General features: G+C 33.5%; 1 long non-coding RNA gene across 1 annotated transcript in view; it reads left to right on the plus strand.

Annotated features, from left to right (window-relative positions):
- LOC136028998 (uncharacterized) overlaps positions 1-11,048 on the plus strand; it is a 148,745-nt gene extending 137,697 nt beyond the window's left edge. Inside the window, exon 2 of the long non-coding RNA XR_010617934.1 lies at positions 10,062-11,048. This is a non-coding gene — a long non-coding RNA (uncharacterized LOC136028998). The remainder of the gene's footprint in view (positions 1-10,061) is intronic.
- Positions 11,049-15,502: the final 4,454 nt, after the last annotated feature.

Consider the following 15,502-nt stretch of genomic DNA (forward strand, 5'->3'; position numbering starts at 1 on the left):
CGAAACATACTGTGTGCATGCAGGTTGTCAAAAGGGCGTATCAGGAATATCTTAGGAACGGCTTTGAACATGAAGTTGAAACTTACTAGGCTTGTTGTGGGGTATATTGAACTAACCAAAAGGTAATATTTGCATGCTACTACTACTATAGCTACTACTGCTACTACTACCACGACTACAATTACTATTACTACTATTACTCCTGCTTCTACTATTACTGCTACTAAAGCTAAGGGTTTGGCTATTAGGGTGTAAATTTCAGGGCGAGTTGAAAGAGCGTTGAACTAAATCAAAACACGCTAAGTGCATGCCAATTGTTTAAAAGGACGTAGCAGTAATCCCCAGGAAACTGTTTATAGGAAACTGTTTATTATATTAAATTGAAACTTTCAATAAAAGTTGAAAACACAAAAGATACTATATGCATACTGCTACTAATACTACCGCTACTATTGCCACTATTGCTTCTACTGGTGACAAGTGTATTAATGTGAAGCTTTCAGGGAACGTTTAGATCGATGTTGAACTAAATCAAAATTTATTATGAGCATGTAGATTGTCAAAAGGGTGTATCAGCATTTCCTCAGGAGCGGCTGGAATTATTAAATTGAAACTTTCAGGATATGTTGACTTTGAACCAACGGAAAGTCCCCAGTGTGAACGTTACTAAAAGTAGGCTACTACAGCTCCTACTTCTACTACTCCTATTACTACTATTATTATTATTTCTATAACTACTACTACTACCGCTACTACTACATCTACTACTACTACTACTACTACTACTACCACTACTACTACTACTACTACTACTACTACTACTACTACTACTACTACTACTACTACTACTACTACTACTGTTGCTACAACAAAAACTACTACTGCCACTACTACCCCTAATACTGCTGCTAATGCTAGTACTAATTCTATGAATACTACAAATACAACTACTACTACTATTACTGCTACTACTACTACCACCTCTGTTACTGCTACTACTATTACTACTACTACTACTACTATTACTGCAACTAGTGGAGGTAAAGGTATTAATGTGAAACTATCAGGAAATTTTTGGGGGAGTTTCAACTAAATCAAACCAAATTTTTGCACGCAAGTTTTCATAATATCATATAAGCAAAATCTTAGGAACGGCCTGGAATATTAAGTTGAAACTTTCACAACATTTTCGTGGGGATGTTGATGGCACTGTGTGCGTGTTTTCACTATTGGTATTGCTACAACTGCTGTGGCTGCACCTTCTACTGAAACAAAGGTTATTGCGGAGAAATTTCCAGTTGAACTATCAAAACACAGTGTCTGTCTTCAGGTTGCCAAACGGATGTGAAAGCTATTTTGTTGGGTTGAAGCTAATATAACTGTTCAAAATAGGATGAAACCTTTTAATTGACAGTGAAACAAATATAAAATGTTTTTCTCTCAATTAAAAGGTTTCATCCCTATTTTGAACTGTTATATTTTCGTCATGGAAAGACAGTGTTGTCTTCGAAGTTATCTAGGTTGAAGCTTTCAAGTCATAATGACAGGGATTTTGAAATCGCAAAAAGACACTGTGTGCATAATATTAATACTAGTGCCGCGGCAACTTCTGTTACTATTACTATGAATACTACTACTGAGGCTAAGTGTGGGAAGGTGAAACTATAAGAAAATGTTTAGGGGAATGTCAAACTAAATCAAAACATATTCTGTGCTTGCTGCTTGTCAAAAGGGCATATCAGCAGTATACCAGGAATAATCTAGGGCATTAAGTTGGAAATTAGAATACTATTGAGGCAGCGGTATAGAAAAAAATTCGATGTGTGTGTGTGTTTGTGTATGTGTGTGTGTGTGTGTGTGTGTGTGTGTGTGTGTGTGTGTGTGTGTGTGTGTGTGTGTGTGTGTGTGTGTGTGTGTGTGTGTGTGTGTGTGTGTGTGTGTGTGTGTGTGTGTGTGAGTGTTTGCCTGTGTTTGTGTGTATCTGTCTGTGTGAGTGTGTGTGTGTTTTTGTGTAGCTGTCTGTGTCTCTGTATGTGGACTGTGGAAAATCACCCTGCTCATCTCTTTCAGACTATCTTAAAACACTGTTCATCTATCTCAAACTCTGTTGAACTAGTCTATTGCAACATTATTTTTTATAGAGATTACAGTTTCGGTACATAGATAAGATATAGCTTATGACGTTGGGAGAAGAGTACGCCTGTCTTCTTCTTGTCTTCTCTTGAATGCTAATGCCAGAGAGATGTTGATAAGTTCTATCAACGGATAACGTGTTACCAACAGTAGTAGCAAGAAGTTGGCTTTCACCGTCAATTATTAGCTTGAGGCTTGTGTTCTCTTTGAGTATTATTATCTCTTACATATCCACTTTTTTAACGATGGAAGTTCTCGGGCACTCCAAAGGAATTTAATTCCTCACTGTCATGACAACGTATGCCTACATTTCCAATAAGATCCCCATTAATGCTTGTGTCAGAATTCAAATATTTGTCTTTGTCAGCATTCAATGCTACGATAACTTAGTCAAGAATACATACTTTCTTGATATTTTTCTAAAAGGAAAATCCATGGTTAACATTCATATATCATTTTCATGAGGTTATAAAAAACAGACTTAAAGAAATTTGGGCTTTCACGGAGATGAAGAAACGCTCATTGGCAGAGAATTAAAAAAATATTTCAATATTCATTCATATTAAAGTTCCCAAAAATTAATTTCAAATTTCTAAGTCCAAGAAAAAATTCCAAGTTCAAAAAATAAAAAAGATTATAAGTCCCGAAATGATTCTGTGCCCTCCAAAAAATAAATAAGATATCACTACAAACATTATTTTAAACTAGAAAAATCACGATTGAGGTATTCATGTCATCTTTATTTTGCACTTTTAAAACATCACAAGTGATTTTTTGCTATATGTATATTTAACGTGACTTTAAGACATGAAAAACAAAAGTAGAAAAAATTCATTTTCAGTTTAATAAAAAAACTAAGTAAAAAAACCTAACTCCAACCATTATTTTTCAAAAAAAAAACAATCGGTATATTTATATTGTCCCCATTTTGTATTTTTTAAAATATCATAAGGGATTTTTTGTTATAACTCTACTTAATGTGATTTTAAGACATGGATTAAAGTTGAAAAATCTCAGGTGAAAAAACCTAAGTTCAAAAAAATTTAAAAGTTAGCCCTCAATCCCTCAAAAATTTGCCCCCTCCTATTCCAAAAGGTATGGAGCCCCGTTATGTTCATTACAATACTATGCCAATGCATTTCTCGTTCACAATCAGAAAAAAATATTTTAATGGGGAGATGGACACTGTCGTACTTATATGACGTATTCTACTAATATTCATGTTAAGGCTTAAGTTCAATAATAATCCATGGACCGAATACAAAAGTTTAATGACAACTAGTAGGGTTCAAGTTCACAAAAAAAATTAATGGGGATATGGACACTGTCGTACTCATAATACATATTCTACTGATATTCATGTTAAGGCTTGGGTTCAATTAAATTTAAAAAAAAACAAGTTTTTTTAACTGTAAGTAAGGAGCGACATTAAAACTTAAAACGAACAGAAATTATTTCGTATATGAAAGGGGCTGATTCCTCATCAACGTCCCGCTCTTTTTGCTAAAGTTTGACTATTTCTCTCGACTCTACTTTTTAAAACAGTAAAAAAATTTAGCGTAAAGAGCGGGACATTGATGAGGAATCAGCCCCTTTCATATACGAAGTAATTTCTGTTCGTTTTAAGTTTTAATATCGTTACATATTATTATCTTACATACAGTTACAAAAACTTGTTTTTTTTTTAATTTAATTTCTGAACGTTTTTGAATCAAAGCATGTTTTGATTCTGGCTCTCCGCAGAGGAATATTTAAAACGAAATTTGCATTTTTTTTTTAGCTAAATGGCTTTCTCATAGTTTTGATCGAATGATTTTGAGAAAAAAAGGAGTTGGGGAGGAAGCCTAGTTGCCCTCCGATTTTTTGGTTACTTAAAAAGGAGACTTTTTTTAAAAAAGAACTTTTTTTCGAATGTTTTTATTAGTAAAAGATATACGTAGCTTATAAATTAACTTACGTAACGAACTTTTGTATTCTCATGTTTTTATTACATATATGAGGGGATTCACCCCCTCGTGGGTGATACACTCAAGCTTAAATTTTGGTCCCAAATCATTAAGAATGACCCCTGAATCACAAAAGCCGTAGAATAAATAGTTGAAATTAGTAAAAATACTTTAGCGTAAAGAGCGAAGTATTAGGAGGAGGTGAGCCCCTCATATGCGTAATAATTTCTGTTCGTTTTAAGTTTTAATGCTGCTCCTTACTTCCAGTTGAAAATACTTTTCCATATTTACTTTTTCGTTTTTTTTTAATTAATGCTAGAAAATCCTGCGCCTCCTTGATGGAAATTTTTCATCAAGGAAAAATCCTTGATGGAAAATTCCTCGATTGAAAGTTCCCCCAACATATCCCACTCTCTCAACCCCTCCCTCAACCAAAAAATCCCCCCTTTGAACGTCTATACACTCCCCAATAACCATTACTATATGTAAGCACTGGTCAAAGTTTGTAAATTGTAGCCCCTCCCACGGGGACTGTGGGGGAGAAAGTGGTCCTCAAAGACATAGTTATAAGGTTTTTCGACTATGCTTAATAAAATGGCTATCTCATAATTTTGATCCGGTGACTTTGGAAAAATAATTAGTGTGGGAGGGGGCCTAGGTGCGATCCAATGTTTTTGGTCACTTAAAAAGGGCACTAGAACTTTTCAGTTCCGTTAGAATGAGCCCTCTCGCAACATTCTAGGACGACTGGGTCGATACGATCACCTCTGGGAAAAAACAACAACAAAAAAACAAAAAAAAAAAACAAACAAATAAACACGCATCCATGATCTGCCTTCTGGCAAAAAATTCAAAATTCCACATTTTTGTAGATAGGAGCTTGAAACTTCTATACGAGGGTTCTCTGATACGCTGAATCTGATGGTGTGATTTTTGTTAAGATTCTATGACTTTTAGGGGGTGTTTCTTCCTATTCTCTAAAATAAGGCAAATTTTCTCCGGCTCGTAACTTTTGATGGGTAAGACTAAACTTGATGAAACTTATATATTTAAAATCAGCATTAAAATGCAGTTCCTTTGATGTAGCTATTAGTATCAAAATTCCAAGTTTCAGAGTTTTGGTTACTATTGATTCGGGTCGCTCCTTACTACAGTTCGTTACCACGAACTGTTTGATAATGATCCATGAACCAAATACGAAAGTTTAAGAATAACTAGGTGAGACGGTTTAATGAAACTAATGATTATACACGATGTACAAATACATAAAATTTAGTAAATGCTCTTTTTTAGATTTGATATTGCTCATTATCATCCCCTGAAGGTCCAGGTTCAAAATATTCTACGGACTGAATTCAATAACTCAGGAATAGTTAGTAGAGAGGGGTGATTGTAAAAGTATAGCTGATATACATACAATTTGGTAACTAAAGAGGACTGTAAATGTCATTTGATAAACCGAAACTGTATAAGTAACAGTCCCCATCCGCTAAGCATACACCAAAACTACATAGATAACAAACCTCTTGCATATTAGAGTCCTTACTTAAATTCATTTTATTAAACATCCTGTTAGATTAAGCTCGCTTCATCTAATGAAAATAACTTGGGCGGTCATTCTTTTATGTCAAATACTTGGCTGAGATAAAGGGGTACTGTGCACTTACATTCGTGGCGATGTTTCAGAAAGAATGTCCGGCATGCATTTTCAAGAATTTCCCATATAAGCAGGAAATTAAAATAACATCATATTTACAGGGCTCTTGTTGTATCCAAAAGTTGGATACTACTAATGCGGAAAAGAAATTGAGATTCCAACGTGAAAGGCTTTCTAACCAAAGTCTATATACATGTAGAGTTACTGTTTTACGTGTGGAGTTGCTCGGTAGGTATGCTTTCGGAACAGATTAACTATATTTTCAGTAGGTTATATTTTTCTGTATTTTTTAATGTGTTGTTTTGGGGTCTTATATTGTAGTTTTTCGTTGTTATTTTTTTTATGGTGGTTTCGGTAAATGGTCGCATGCTCCATACTCTTTTTCTATTTTTTTTTTATTTTAGCACATCCTCGCAAGCTCTGCTTTTGTTGTGCTTTTATATAAAAATGATTATTTTCAATAAAATTGTTCTACTACTACTACTACTACTGCTACTATAAACTATTTTTGAAATTTTCATTACACAACATAAATTTATCTTGCCAAAAGTGTATTAAAGTCACTGCTATTTGTCAGGAGATTGGTATTTAATTTCTCCTTCAATATTGAATACAGAATTCAACTTGCAGCATATTCTTCAGAAACATGAGTAGGTTTCCATAATGAGAAAATAGACAAGAGGCCAACAAAGCCAATACCCCTTGATTCGTTATTAACAAGATTGTCATATCAACAGACCTTTTCAAGGATTATGGAATTGTTATCACATGCCAATCATCAATAATACATAGTCAGCTGAAACTGCTAAGTTGTAAGAGTCTGAATAAATGGTGAGGAAATGGGAAACCAGTGATGCAAAAGTGAAAACATCCCTCAAGATCAGCAGTAAGGGTAAGCAATAAGTAAAATTAAATCCTTTATTAATTTTGCGACTGACCCTTTTTCTCTTGTTTTTAGAGAGATGTAAAATTGTCAAGACTGTTTCCTTGTTGTTCTAAGGAACAGCATAACCCTGAAAACAGGCTATATTTGCTTATATTATGCGTAAATGTCCGTAAGTCTCAAAATCACTAATCTTCAAGTAAAAAAAATAACAGGGAGATTAAAAGGGTACCTCAGGCGAGTGCACGTGGATTGAGCAGGTTTCTGATACTCACAAAATAATATGAATTACAGTTTTTGTTATGCCTTAGGCACATAAATCTTAAAAAATAAAAGCTGCAAGAATAAAATAACGATAATCAATAGATAACGATAGATGATCAATATTATAAAATAACCATGAAAATAACACATACTCGGCTGAAAATATGTGTTGCCATCCAAAATATCCGACAACGCTATACAAAAATCCATAAATCTCCAAATTAGTTTTAGTTTTGCTTTATTCTTTCTGTAATTTTTATGTCTGTCTCAATTTCACAGATAGATTTTTGTAATCAGATCGTTACTGCAAAAAATAAATTCTCATAGTGTGTTCATTTATATATATTGACGTTGAGCTGTAATCTACTGGGGACTAGAGGAATGTAATCTACTGGGGACTAACTGCTACTGAGATGCTAAGAAGAACAAAGTTAGTTGGAATTTTGGCTTAACCTTTTCACATCGTGAGTTGTTGTTGTTGTTTAGTTGACATTTGAGCGAATCAACCGCTCATATAAGTGCGATTCTCTACAAAATTTTGGGCTCTAAGTGGATCGATGTCACTTTGAATATAACACATATATATATTTGGCACAACCCCTGTCAACACTTAAAATATCATGCCGCTGTACAGAGTGTTCTTGCTTAAATCACTCGCACTATTGTGCATATCACATCCTGCTATGGTCACATAATATACCAAAAAATATACAAAATAAAATATAAATAATAAATATAAAATATAACGTATATATATATATATATATATATATATATATATATATATATATATATATATATATATATATATATATATATATATATCTATATATATAAAAATAAGTTGTCTGTCTGTGGATGTGTGGATGGATGTGTGGATGGATGTGTCAGGTGACGTCACCTGAAAAAACTGGATTAGGTGACGTCAAAACTGAAAAAACTAAAAAAAGGCAAAAACTACAAAAAAAACTAAAAACTAATAAAAAAACTAAAAAAGCTAAAAAACTAAAAAAACTATAAAGGTAAAAACCAATAAAAAACTAAAAAAAAAACTGAAAAAACTAAAAAAAGGCAAAAACTACAAAAAAAAACTAAAAACTAATAAAAAAAGTAAAAAAGCTAAAAAACTAAAAAAACTAAAAAAACTAAAAAAAGGTAAAAAACTAAAAAAAATAAAAAATAAAAAAAAACTAAAAAAAAGGAAAAAACTGAAAAATAAGCTAAAATAAAGGTAAAAACCAATAAAAAACTAAAAAAAAAGGAAAAAACTAATAAATGACGACACTCAAAGAGAAAGCGACCAGGACAAAAAACTAAAAAAAAAGGCAAAAACTACAAAAAAACTAAAAACTAATAAAAAAAATAAAAAAGCTAAAAAACTAAAAAAACTAAAAAAAGGTAAAAAACTAAAAAAACTAAAAACTAAAAAAAAACTAAAAAAGGTAAAAACTAAAAGAACTAAAAAAGAAAAAAATAAATGACGACACTCAAAGAGAAAGCGACCAGGACAAAAGGAATGTTCGATTAGCAATCAACAAAGCACCGGGACACAGGGAGTATAAATGACGACCAGGACACAAGTAAAAAAAAAAATTAACAAAACTAAAAAGATGGTAAAAACTACAAAAAAACTAAAAAGAAAAAAAAACTAAAAACTAATAAAAAAACTAAAAAATCTAAAAATCTAAATAAACTAAAAAAGAAAAAAAAAGGAAAAAAATAAAGGAGAAAAACAAAACTAAAAAACGAATGTATATACAGACCGGTACACCGGGATACAAATGACGACCGGGACACAGGGAATATAAATAACGACCGGGACACAGGGACACAACTACAACGGGGACACCGGGGGAAACAGGGGGATATAAATGACGACCGGGACAAAAAAACTAAAAAGAAATAAAAACTAAAAACTAATAAAAAAAACTAAAAAATCTAAAAATCTAAATAAGCTAAAAAAGAAAAAAAAAGGAAAAAAATAAAGGAGAAAAACAAAACTAAAAAACGAATGTATATACAGACCGGGACACCGGGATACAAATGATGACCGGGACCCGGGACACAGGGAATATAAATGACGACCGGGACACAGGGACACAACTACAACGGGGACACCACTACAACGGGGACACCGGGGGAAACAGGGGGATAACCTGACAATCTATTTATATGCAAAGACAATGGGACAGCAAAGAATGTTGTATATTCGCAAGTTTTACGTAGTTAAAACCATATATATATATATATATCTATATTCACAGGTGGGACATAGGGACACAACTACAATGGCGCGTAACTATTATGGCGCGTAACGACTTACGCGCGCGGGGGGGCTTGGGGGGGGCGCGAAGCGCCCCCACCAACTAGGTGTTGGGGTGGCGCGAAGCGCCACCCCAACAGCTAGTATATATATATATATATATATATATATATATATATATCTATCTATCTTCTCATATCTATAAAAGAAAAAAAACTAGAATGTAAAAACTGGAAATTGCATAAATATTTCGAAATATTTTGACAATAGATTAAAGTAATTCGAAAAAAGAAAAATGGTAAAAAACTAAAAAGAAAAAACTAAAAAAAGAAAAAACCTAAAATGAAAAAACGTAAAAAAACAAAAAAGTTAAAAACTAAAAAAAAAACTAAAATAAAAAACTAAAAAAAGCTAACAAAACTAAAAAAAGAAAAAACTAAAAAAAACTTGGAATCGCACAAATATTTCAATGTATTTTGACAATAGAATAAAGTAATTCGAAAACCTTAAAACAGATACCCCAAATTTTGAGGTTTAATATAAATTGTTGGAGCTATCTATATATATAAAAATCTATATATATAAAAATAAGTTGTCTGTCTTTTATGTCTGTTACACTATGTCTGTTACGGCAGATTATATCTTATCTATATATAAAAATAAGTTGTATGTATTTTTGTATTGAGGGTTTGCATATGACGTCTGAAAAATAAAGAAGAAAAAGAAAACTGAAAAAAGAAAAATGGTAAAAAACTAAAAAAAACTAAAAAGAAAAAACTAAAAAATTAAAAAATTTAAAAAAGTAAAAACTTAAAAAGAAAAAATGTAAAAAAAAAAAAAGGTAAAAAACTAAAAAGAAAAAAAAAGGTAAAACTAAAAAAAATTAAAAAAGGTAAAAACTAAAAGAACTAAAAGAGAAAAAAATAAATGACGAAACTCAAAGAGAAAGCGACCAGGACAAAAGGAATGTTCGATTAGCAATCAACAAAGCACCGGGACACAGGGAGTATAAATGACGACCAGGACATAAGTAAAAAAAAAAAACTATCTATATATATAAAAATAAATTGTCTGTGGATCTGTGGATCGTGGATCAGGTGACGTCACCTGAAAAAACTGGATCAGGTGACGTCAAAACTGAAAAAACTAAAAAAGGCAAAAACTACAAAAAAAACTAAAAACTAATAACAAAAATAAAAAAGCTAAAAAACTAAAAAAACTAAAAAAAGGCAAAAACTACAAAAAAAACTAAAAACTAATAAAAAAAATAAAAAAGCTAAAAAACTAAAAAAACTAAAAAAGGTAAAAAACTAAAAAAACTAAAAACTAAAAAAAACTAAAAAAAAGGAAAAAACTAAAAAAATAAGCTAAAATAAAGGTAAAAACCAATAAAAAAACTAAAAAAAAAAAACTGAAAAAACTAAAAAAAGGCAAAAACTACAAAAAAACTAAAAACTAATAAAAAAAGTAAAAAAGCTAAAAAACTAAAAAAAAACTAAAAAAACTAAAAAAACTAAAAAAAGGTAAAAAACTAAAAAAAAATAAAAAATAAAAAAAAACTAAAAAAAAAAGGAAAAAACTGAAAAATAAGCTAACATAAAGGTAAAAACCAATAAAAAACTAAAAAGAAAAAAAGGAAAAAACTAAAAAAATTTTCATCTAAAAAACTAAAAAAAACTAAAAAAGGTAAAAACTAAAAGAACTAAAAAAGAAAAAAATAAATGACGGAGGACATAAGTAAAAAAAAAATTTAACAAAACTAAAAAGAAGTTAAAAACTACAAAAAAACTAAAAAGAAAAAAAAACTAAAAACTAAAAAAAAAACTAAAAAATCTAAAAATCTAAATAAACTAAAAAAGAAAAAAAAGGAAAAAAATAAAGGAGAAAAACAAAACTAAAAAACGAATGTATATACAGACCGGTACACCAGGATACAAATGACGACCGGGACACAGGGAATATAAATGACGACCGGGACACAGGGACACAACTACAACGGGGACACCGGGGGAAACAGGGGGATGTAAATGACGACCGGGACACCGGGACAGGGAATGGTCGATTAGCAATCACCATCAACAAAGCTCAAGGGCAATCATTAGAATCATGAGGTATAGATCTGAATACAGATTGTTTTCCCATGGACCATTATATGTTGCATGTTCAAGAGTCGGTAAACCTGACAATCTATTTATATGCAAAGACAATGGGACAGCAAAGAATGTTGTATATTCGCAATATTCACAGGTGGGACATAGGGACACAACTACAATGGCGCGTAACTATTATGGCGCGTAACGACTTACGCGCGCGGGGGGGCTTGGGGGGGGGCGCGAAGCGCCCCCACCAACTAGGTGTTGGGGTGGCGCGAAGCGCCACCCCAACAGCTAGTATATATATATATATATATATATATATATATATATATATATATATATATATAAATATATATATATATATATATATATATATATATATATATATATATATATATATATATAAAAGAAGAAATTATATATAAATCGTCCATAAATACAATAAAGACAGAGAAATTATAGAACAATATGCAGATTACAATTTTGTATATACTAAGTCAATAAGGATATAGCCTTTCTATGGGCCAATTTAGGGGGCTTTGCATGACCTAGAATTGCTTTCATTATAAATTCACCAAAATACATTTCTTTGTATATTATATTTGCTACACTTCATTAGGATATGTGTAACCTCATCATACTCATTACAAATATCACAGTAAGGAGAGCTAATTCTGCCCAATTTATACAAAACTAAACGGGTTTTGGCATGACCTGTCCTCAGTCTGAAAATAGTAGCAGCAACAGATCTTATATGATTTACCATTCCATCAGATGGTAGCCTATAATCATGAAGCTCTAAAATTGGTTTAGCACAATTTCTAATTGGCCAACCCATGGCCTAGTGGGTTGGTGCGCTGGATTCGGGATCCCTTGTCTGAGAGGACGCGGGTTCGAATCCCAGTGTACCCAATTCTTCAGTTTGAGACGGGGGTCAGTGGCGTGACTCTGTAAGCTTAGCCAGATTCGACCCAACTCTAAATGGGTACCTGGAGAAATCTGGGGAAGGTAAACAGGAAGGGTGTGCGAAAGCACAGGATGGCTGGCCCCCAACCCCCCATTGCGCTTCCTGGCTGAAGGGCCAAGATACGGAGATCAGCACCGCCGGTACGGACTGTAAAGTCTAATGCGGTATCCTTTACCTTTTTTTTTACCTTTTACAATTTCTAATGTATTCATTACTCTCCCTATTACATAATACATTATAGATACATGTTAAAAATTCACTTTGTGTGGGTTTTATAATTATACCCTGACCATTTAAAATACCCCAATTAACCATGTTATCGGCAGATTCGTTTCCAGTAATTCCAACATGCGCTGGGACCCATGCCAGAAGTATATCATTCCCCATGCACTCCAAGACCTAACAATTTGAAGAGTACTATAAACTATCTCACGACCAGGGTCATGCTCATTCATCAAGTACTTAAGGGCTGATGCAGAGTCAAAACAAACCATCCAACTCTGTGCTTGTCCATATGACTTGATAAATTCTTATGCCTTATATAATGCTATCATCTCAATTGATAAAATAGATAGGCAACTTGGTAGCTTGAAACTACGTGAAATTGGGGATTACTACTGCACAACCAGCACTCTTATCTGACTTAGATTCGTCAATAAAAATGTGTATATGGTCTCTTAAATGGTCAGACTGTGTAAACGAGTCATGTTATCATCATTATCATGGTCAGGGATAGGGAAATACACATAATCGTTTATTGCACTTGGTTTATTTAACACACTGTCCTCAAAGACAATATCATTAATTGGTGTTATATTTCGGCACTCAGTAGAAAGTAAATAAATTTCCTATTCTTAAAACTAATGTCTCTATTGTAATTACTTACTATTTCTATGTTAATTAAATACTCATCTAAACTAGCCTTCTCAGTGAAGTACTTCACAAGTAACTTATCACGTCGTAACTTAAGGGTGCTCACGCCCAATTCAATCATCATTGCAGGAATAGGGGTGCCATGTAGGCAGCCTAAGGATCGTCTAAGAATATTATGATAAACTATACCTAACTTTTTTTTAATTCTTCTGACTAGTATCACCATACATAAAGCTACCATAATCAAACTTACTAACAATAAGATCCTTTATAATTTTACTAAGGCACTTATAAGAAGCACCCCTTTTTCCTAAGCACATTACTTTTATAAGGTTTAACCTACTCTCATATTACCTAACAAATGCTCTATATGTCTCAACCAAGTCATTTTACTGTCCAAAATTAGGCCTAGGTAACAAAAAGAATCATTTAGAATTATTACAGAGTTATTCCGTCCAGGCATGGAAACAATCGAACAGCTATTCGTCTTAAGACAAACCCTTGAACACAGGGCAAAACACCAGAAGCCGACAGTGTCTCTATTCGAATATTTTATTACAGCTTTTCATTCTGTTCTAGGGATGGATTCTGGAAGGCCATGACAAGGGATTGAGGATAGATAGTCAGACTTATCCAAGTATACTGCCAGCATACGCAAGCCCCAATTCAGATCGGGAGGGCGCTCTCCTCGATGTTCCAAATTGAGTTTTGTAATCGACAGGAATGTACATTGTCTCACGTCTTATTCCATTTCGTAATCGACTGGACTATTACCAGAGCATTGGTGACCTTTTCAGGCGTTTAAGTAAGTTCCAGCTTTTTGATCACTAATCTGTACTACACCGACGATAATTACTTATTAGCTGAATCTCGTTCAGAAGCCCAATCAATGCTATCGACGGTAGCCGAAGAATCTTCTCTGGTCGACCTGAAGATAAGCTCCTTCAAGACAAAAGTCATGGTCCCTGGTATATCAGCTCAAGACCCCCCAATTTTACTAGAACAGTCGCCCATAGACGAGATTCCTGAATTCAAGTACCTTGACTCTCTGGTAGATTCAATAGGAGGATGCATATCAGAAATTCAGTCGAGAATGGCTTCAGAAACTGGAGTCTTCACCCAGCTAAATCATTCTCTATGGAACCAGAAAAATGTTTGTTTGAAGACAAGAATAAGGATATATCAGGCCCTTATTCGGTCTGTCTTACTATGCACCTGTGAAACGTGGGCTCTGAAAGCATCTGACATTCAAGCCCTCAACGTACTTAATCATTCATGTCTAAGGAGAATCATTTGAATTATACTCCGTGATCTAGTCAGGAATGACAAACTCTGCAAAATCTGCCATCAGCGGTTTGATTTACCCACTATAATTAAACAAAGAATTCTCCGATGGATCGGCCACACACTTCGCCGCCCACACAACATCTTCGTCAGCAAAGCCCTCAGATGTGCACCTCTTACGGAATGGAAAAAGCAACATGGGGGACAGAAGAAAAAGCGGCTTGCCTGTATCAAGGATGACCTAATCCCAATCGGTGGCTTTAAGAAGTATGGGACAAGATGGGAAAAGTCCCGGCTCGAGTAGATTGAACCACATGCGAACGACCTGGACTCCTGGCTTAATACAATGACGAAGCTACTGGACGCCAGGGACAGCTGAGATGCTTGAGTCCTGCTACAAGTACAAGTAATTAAGCATATTTCTGATATCTTTTCTTTCAAACTGAAGGGTCAAATTTTCTACTTTCAGCTCTTTTAAGGCTAATAATTTAACTGCTATTTCTTCACTATAGCTAATATTTCAATACTTCCACCCGGAGCTGGGTGCTGACTAATCGCTCCATTATGACCACTCATGGTTTCTAAATTCCTTTGTTAAGTATCTACCTAAAAATAATCTAGCTGTCCTAGGGATAGTTGAATCTCTATTGTCAACAAAACCCTTAGCTAGTATATGCACACTAGTCACTGTCATTTCAGTCTGAGGGCCTGAGCACAAGTCACGAGTCTGGGTGCCAGAGTGAAAATCCCTTCCTGAACAATAGTTCAGAGTCATGTGAGGTGCAGGAGACTCCCCTTTTATCCCAACGTATAGAAATTACCAGGTAGTTTAGTCTAAATATCTTAGAAAGATCAAAAACAACTACACTTACTACTTTCTTATACAAGAAGCTTAAAACACACTTTTTACAATCTAATAACAGACAGGTAATTTCTACAAATTGGTCTATACAGGAAACATTTCAATAATATAAAAGCCTTTTCACTCCGACCAATCGTCTTTTCTTCCCCCACATCGTGAGTTTGAATACTTTGATTTAGTTTCTGTACCTCTTCAAAATATACGCCAAATGAAAACACGGCTTAAGAATTATAGTGAAGGTAGTGATATATTATTAAATCAGGAACTTGATCAA

Source organism: Artemia franciscana, chromosome 7 (assembly GCF_032884065.1).
Source record: "Artemia franciscana chromosome 7, ASM3288406v1, whole genome shotgun sequence".
Classification (NCBI taxonomy): domain Eukaryota; kingdom Metazoa; phylum Arthropoda; class Branchiopoda; order Anostraca; family Artemiidae; genus Artemia; species Artemia franciscana.